The following is a 6495-nucleotide window of genomic DNA, read 5'->3' on the forward strand; positions in this document are numbered from 1 at the left end:
AATGCACACATACATCACAGCCGTCCACACAAACAACAACAACAACAATTCCGCCCTTCCCGCAAAAGGCAAGTTGGTGGCCCTGAAAAGGGCCGTTTTGCCGCTCTCGCAACGGAGGAGCCTTCTCCATCCTTCCTTCCATTCCAGAGCCACCTCCTTACTTGGAGCTCGTGTACTTGGTCACCGCCTTCGTGCCCTCGCTCACGGCGTGCTTGGCCAGCTCGCCAGGCAGCAACAGCCGCACAGCGGTCTGGATCTCGCGGGACGTGATGGTCGAGCGCTTGTTGTAGTGCGCCAGGCGAGAAGCCTCGGCCGCAATGCGCTCGAAAATGTCGTTCACGAAGCTGTTCATGATGCTCATCGCCTTCGACGAGATGCCCGTGTCAGGGTGCACCTGCTTCAGCACCTTGTAGATGTAGATGGCATAGCTCTCCTTCCTCTTGCGCTTCTTCTTCTTGTCGCCCTTCGAAATGTTCTTCTGCGCCTTGCCAGCCTTCTTGGCGGCCTTCCCGCTAGTCTTGGGCGGCATCTCGAACCAACGTACGGCAGCAGCAACACCAGTAGCAAGCGCTCCGCTCTAGTCAGCGTCTCCCCACACAGTGGCACCCGCCGCCAGCCGCCGCCGCACCTTTACCAGCTCGCCCTGTTGCGGCCGCCGACCAATGGGGCGCGCGCGCAACCGGCCGCCGCACCCGAGCCCATAAAGCACCCCCACCCCGGCTGCGCCGGCACGCACTCCGCTGCTCGACTCGCTGCCGCTCGCACCGGTCGTTTTCGTTTCCGTTTCGTGTGCACCGTCGCTAGCCCATCGCCATGTCCGGACGCGGAAAGGGAGGCAAAGTCAAGGGCAAGTCAAAGTCCCGCTCAAGCAGGGCTGGGCTCCAGTTCCCGGTCGGCAGAATCCACCGCCTCCTGCGCAAGGGAAACTACGCAGAGCGCGTCGGCGCCGGGGCGCCCGTCTACCTCGCCGCCGTCATGGAGTACCTCGCGGCTGAGGTGCTCGAGCTGGCCGGAAACGCGGCCCGCGACAACAAGAAGACGCGCATCATCCCGCGCCACCTGCAGCTTGCCATCCGCAACGACGAGGAGCTCAACAAGCTCCTGTCGGGCGTCACCATCGCACAGGGTGGTGTCCTGCCCAACATCCAGGCCGTCCTGCTGCCAAAGAAGACCGAGAAGAAGGCCTAAAGGAGGCCAGGCAATCGCAGCGCCGCGTGCTCCCCTGCACGCAACGCGCTTTGCCGGCTCGGCCCACAACAATCGGCCCTTTTCAGGGCCACCACACAAACCTACGTCCAAAGCAAAATTTCAGTCGTCCTCGCCGCACCTTGTTTTGTTTTAACTTTGCACTGTCACAGCACAGCCGCCGCCGGCGCACGTCCGCCATCTTGTCGTCCACACAGCCCGTGTGGCCCAACACACACACACACACACACACACATTTTGCACGGTCGCAGTCGCCTTCCAAACCGACAACGGCAGCAATAATGACCATTGTTAAAGGGAGGCGTGTCGACACACCGCCCTCCACTCCCGCGCGCAACGGCCGTCGACACGAACGAAACAGCTGATCCGGCCGCCTATGCCCACACGCCTTGCCTCGGAAACCCCAACGCCGCCGCAAACAAACACACAGAGCCAAACCACGCAAGCAAATAATCACCGCCTCTCGCACAACAACACACAGCCCGCCATCTCCGTCGCGATCGATACAAAGACACACAATAACAAACACACAAACGAAGCAGCTCCACACACAGCCAGCCACATGACACGTTTCCTTTCCTTCTCCCCTCCCAGTCACATCACGTCGCTCAAACGGAAAGAAAGAAAGAAAGAAACAAACAAACAAACAACACAGCGCACACACGCAGCAACAACACAGACTCTTTCGCACTTTTCAACTTCCGAACAGTGTGGTGGCCCTGAAAAGGGCCGTTTTCTAGTCTCTCCCACCCACAAGCACGGCCGCGGGAAGGCCAGCGCCCGCTGCGACGCAGCCTAACCGCCGAAACCGTACAGGGTGCGCCCCTGCCTCTTCAGGGCGTACACCACGTCCATGGCCGTCACAGTCTTGCGCTTGGCGTGCTCAGTGTACGTCACCGCGTCGCGGATCACGTTCTCCAGGAACACCTTCAGCACCCCGCGGGTCTCCTCGTAGATCAGACCAGAGATGCGCTTCACGCCGCCCCTGCGAGCCAGGCGGCGGATGGCGGGCTTCGTGATGCCCTGGATGTTGTCGCGCAACACCTTGCGGTGCCGCTTGGCGCCACCCTTGCCGAGCCCCTTTCCTCCCTTGCCGCGGCCTGTCATCCTTCCTTCCTCGGGCAAAGCAAAACGTGCACAAACAGCAGCTGCAGCGGCTGGCGAGTCGGCTACGGTCTGCGCCCAGCGCGCCCGCCGCCCCCCTATATAGACTCTGGCCCGCCCTCCCCCCACCACGCGCAACCGAGGGCATATAAGCGCAGCACGGAGGCGCGCGGGCCCGTTGTCAAGGCAGCACCGGACGCCGCGCCGCACCTAACCTCCACGCACGCCGCTCCGCTACCGCTACCGCCATGGCCCGCACAAAGCAAACGGCCCGCAAGTCCACCGGCGGAAAGGCGCCGCGCAAACAGCTCGCCACCAAGGCGGCGAGGAAGAGCGCGCCCGCCACCGGAGGCGTCAAGAAGCCCCACCGCTACAGGCCGGGCACCGTCGCCCTGCGAGAAATCAGGCGCTACCAGAAGAGCACAGAGCTGCTCATCCGCAAGCTGCCATTCCAGCGCCTAGTGCGCGAGATCGCCCAGGACTTCAAGACCGACCTGCGCTTCCAGAGCTCCGCAGTCATGGCCCTGCAGGAGGCCAGCGAGGCCTACCTCGTCGGCCTCTTCGAAGACACCAACCTGTGCGCAATCCACGCCAAGCGCGTCACCATCATGCCCAAGGACATCCAGCTCGCGCGCCGCATCCGCGGCGAGCGCGCCTAAACCGCGCCGCGGCACCGCACCGCACAAACAAAAACGGCCCTTTTCAGGGCCACTAACATCTCTCCGTCGCGAGCAAACTTTGTCGGTCGCCTGCCTCTCGCCCCGCAACCCAAAAACAAAAACCACCACTTCCCGTCCGTCCGCCACACCCGCTCACTCTGCCTGCCTGCTAGCAGCGCGCAACAATCACACATCATCCCTCCCCGGCGCTCAAAGCGCACAATACCCAACGGCCGACGTCACACCGCACGGGTGGCTGGCTGGCCGGCCGCCCGCCCGCCGCTTTCGTTTCGAAAACAAAAAAACCCGCACTCCACTCCGACGGCCAACGGCCAGGCAGGCGCGCTCGCTCGCTCTACACGCCACCGAAATCCCCGCCGACTCCTTCCACATCTCAACGTGCCCCCCGTTGCAAAACATAACACACACAAAGGAACAAAACAAAGACCAGACACGACTAGACAAGACAGACATCCGAGAAGAACGAACGCAGGCAAGCCAACCAACGTATTCAAACAAAACAACGTGACAGAAAACCAACCGTCGGCCGCCGCCACAAACACGGCGACAATCAACCACGACAACAACAACACCGCTTACCGCTACCGCCGCCCACACCCGCCACCGACCCCCGCAATCCAACCACCACGGCACGCAAACAGCATCCCCACGGGCATACAGACAGACACCCACACCAAACGCAACACGACAATCAAAACCTTCCCCGACGTGCTTTGATGGCCCTGAGAAGGGCCGTTTTGGGCCGCGCGTCTCTTGCGCGCCACTAGACGACGACGGGGGGTGGGGACGACGGAGTCAAGCGCCAAACCCTTCCTTTCCCATCTCTTTCTCCTCTACTCTACTTCTTCTTCTTGGGCGAAGCCTTCGCCTTAGACGGCGTCGTCGCCTTCTTCGGGCGCGGCGCCTTCGGCTTCTTCGTCGGAACCTTGGCGGCCTTCTTCGCCTTCGACGGCGACTTGGCCTTGGCCGGCTTGGCCGCAGCCGCCTTCTTCGCACCCGCGGGAGCGGCCGACGCCGCAGACGCCTTCTTGGCGGCGCCCGCCTTCCGACCGGTCGCCGCCTTCACGCCACCAGCCTTCTTTGCGCCGGCCGCACGGGCGCCCTTCTTCTCCTTGCTGGCCGGAGCGGCGCGCTTCTTCTTGGCACCGCCAGCACGAGCCTTGCCGCCCTCGGCCGCCCCCCCGCCGCCGGCGCCGGCAAGCTTGAACGAGCCGGACGCGCCCTTCCCCTTCGTCTGCACCAGCTCGCCCGCCACGACGGCCGACTTGAGGTACTTCTTGATAAACGGCGCCAGCTTCTCCGCGTCCAGCTTGTAGTGCGCGGCTATGTACTTCTTGATCGCCTGCAGCGACGACCCGCCGCGCTCCTTCAGACTCTTGATGGCGGCCGTCACCATCTCAGAGGTGCGCGGGTGCGCAGGCTTGGCGCGCGGCTTCTTCGCAGACGACGCAGACTTGGCCTTCTTCGTAGTGCCGGTGGCGGCGGGTGCCGCAGCAGTCTCGTTCGTAGCCGCCTGATCTGCCATTTCGACGACGCGCGTAACACACAGCGAGAGCGAGCGGGACGGCAGGCACGCAAGCACAGCACAGCAGCAGAGCAGAGAATGCGTGTGCATAAGTGTGTGTGTGACGCATTTCTGCGTTAACACTTGTGAGGAAGTTTTCAGCGTACTTGACGCTCTTTCTTCCATAAATAGGGTGCACCATGTTAGTGTAAGTCTTTGTGAGGTTTTAGTCTTGTTCTGCACTGGAACATCACATGAGGAAAGTCTTCACTTCGCGGCACTATTGTTGCAGGCGAAGGAGATCTGGCCAGCGCAGCGTGGCGCGCCAGTGTGGTCGATGGCCGAGATCGCGTACCTTAGGGTTACGCGATACTTCGACCTTCTCGTAGAAGTCTTGGGCAGCGAGTTGGAACCGCTGTCTGAGTAAGGGAACTCCTGCGACGTGGTGTAGTTCCGCAGTGTTGAAGTCCCACGGAAGATGCAGCACCGTTCTGAGGGCCCTGTTTTGGACCATTTGTAGACGGCGGATGTTGGTCTCGGCTGCGTTGCCCCACACCACTGCTGCATAATCAAACAGCGGGCTGATGGTGGCTTTGTACAAGGTGAGACCTAAGTCTGCTGGTAGCGATGATGTGGGGTTGATGACCGGGTACAACATGCGCAGTCTACCCAGAGCCTTCCTCCTCACTTCTTCGATGTGTTGGCGCCACGTTAGACGCTTGTCTAGCGTGACGCCAAGATACTTGGCACTGTTGTTCCACGGTACGGGTCTTCCGCGGACTGTCAGCTGCTCGAGGTCTGCCGGAACATGCCTGAGCGCGATGATGATCGCCTGGCTTTTCTCGGGATTATAAGCCAGACGCCATTTCGTGGCCCATTCTTCTAGCGCCGCGGTTGCCGCTTGCAGACGCCGTTGTAGAGCTCGGGGGCATCTGCTGCGGCCGTAGACGGCGGTGTCGTCCGCGTACAGGGCGTTGTTCACTGCACCTGTACGTGGGAGGTCCGCTGTGTAGACCGAGTAAAGCGTCGGGCCGATGACCGAGCCTTGCGGTACACCCGCGAGTACCCGGCGCTCCGTGGAGATTCCACTGTCTGCCCGAACGTGGAACGTCCTGTCCCGCAGGTAAGTCTGCAGGAGACTCACGTGTGACACGGGTACCCCCAGTACAAGCAACTTGTACAGGAGGCCTTCGTGCCACACCGAGTCAAAGGCGCGTGACACGTCGAGCATAAGAGCACCGAAATACTCGCGTCGGTCAACTGCTCCGAACGCTTCCTCAGTCAGCCGTAGGACTTGGTGTGTGGCAGAGTGTCCTCGCCGGAACCCAAATTGCTCATCAGGCAGAATTTGTTCGTCGGTGATATGACGCAGGAGGCGCGTCATGTATAGCCGCTCAAAAAGTTTGGATAGCGCCGGCAGCAGGCTAATCGGACGGTAGTTTTTTGCCATCCGCGCGTCCTTCCCTGGTTTTGGTAGGGCCACTATTTCTGCGTGCTTCCAGATTTGCGGAAACTCTTCTGTACGAAGCACTTCATTGAAGAGTTCTGTAAGTTTGGCCACTGCTTCTTCTGGGAGTTGCCTGAGGAGCGAATTTGTCACCATGTCTGGACCCGCGGCTTTGCGACCTTGAAGGTGACGCAGCAGCAGTTTCACCTCGTCGACGGCTATCGGCGTGATGTGGTCGTCTGGGTCCCTCGCCGCAAGGTAGCGGGGAAGACGATCCCTGACGAGTCGAATGTGCGCTGCGTCGACTGGGTCCTCCATCGGTGTGAAATTAGCGGCGAACGCATCGGCCAGGCAGTTGGCCTTTGCATTCGGCTCGCTGACAAAATCTGCTCCGACCTGGAGTGGAGGAACTTTCATCGTGCGACGGATGAAGCTCTTAACCGTTCTCCACGCCGAACCATCTTCCGTGTTGAGCTGGGAGATCTTGGTCGCCCACTCCTGGTGCCTGTGTTTTTCTGCTGCGACCTTGATTTCCCGGCGCAACCGGTTGAGTG

This window comes from Schistocerca americana, unplaced genomic scaffold (assembly GCF_021461395.2).
Source record: "Schistocerca americana isolate TAMUIC-IGC-003095 unplaced genomic scaffold, iqSchAmer2.1 HiC_scaffold_99, whole genome shotgun sequence".
Taxonomy (NCBI): domain Eukaryota; kingdom Metazoa; phylum Arthropoda; class Insecta; order Orthoptera; family Acrididae; genus Schistocerca; species Schistocerca americana.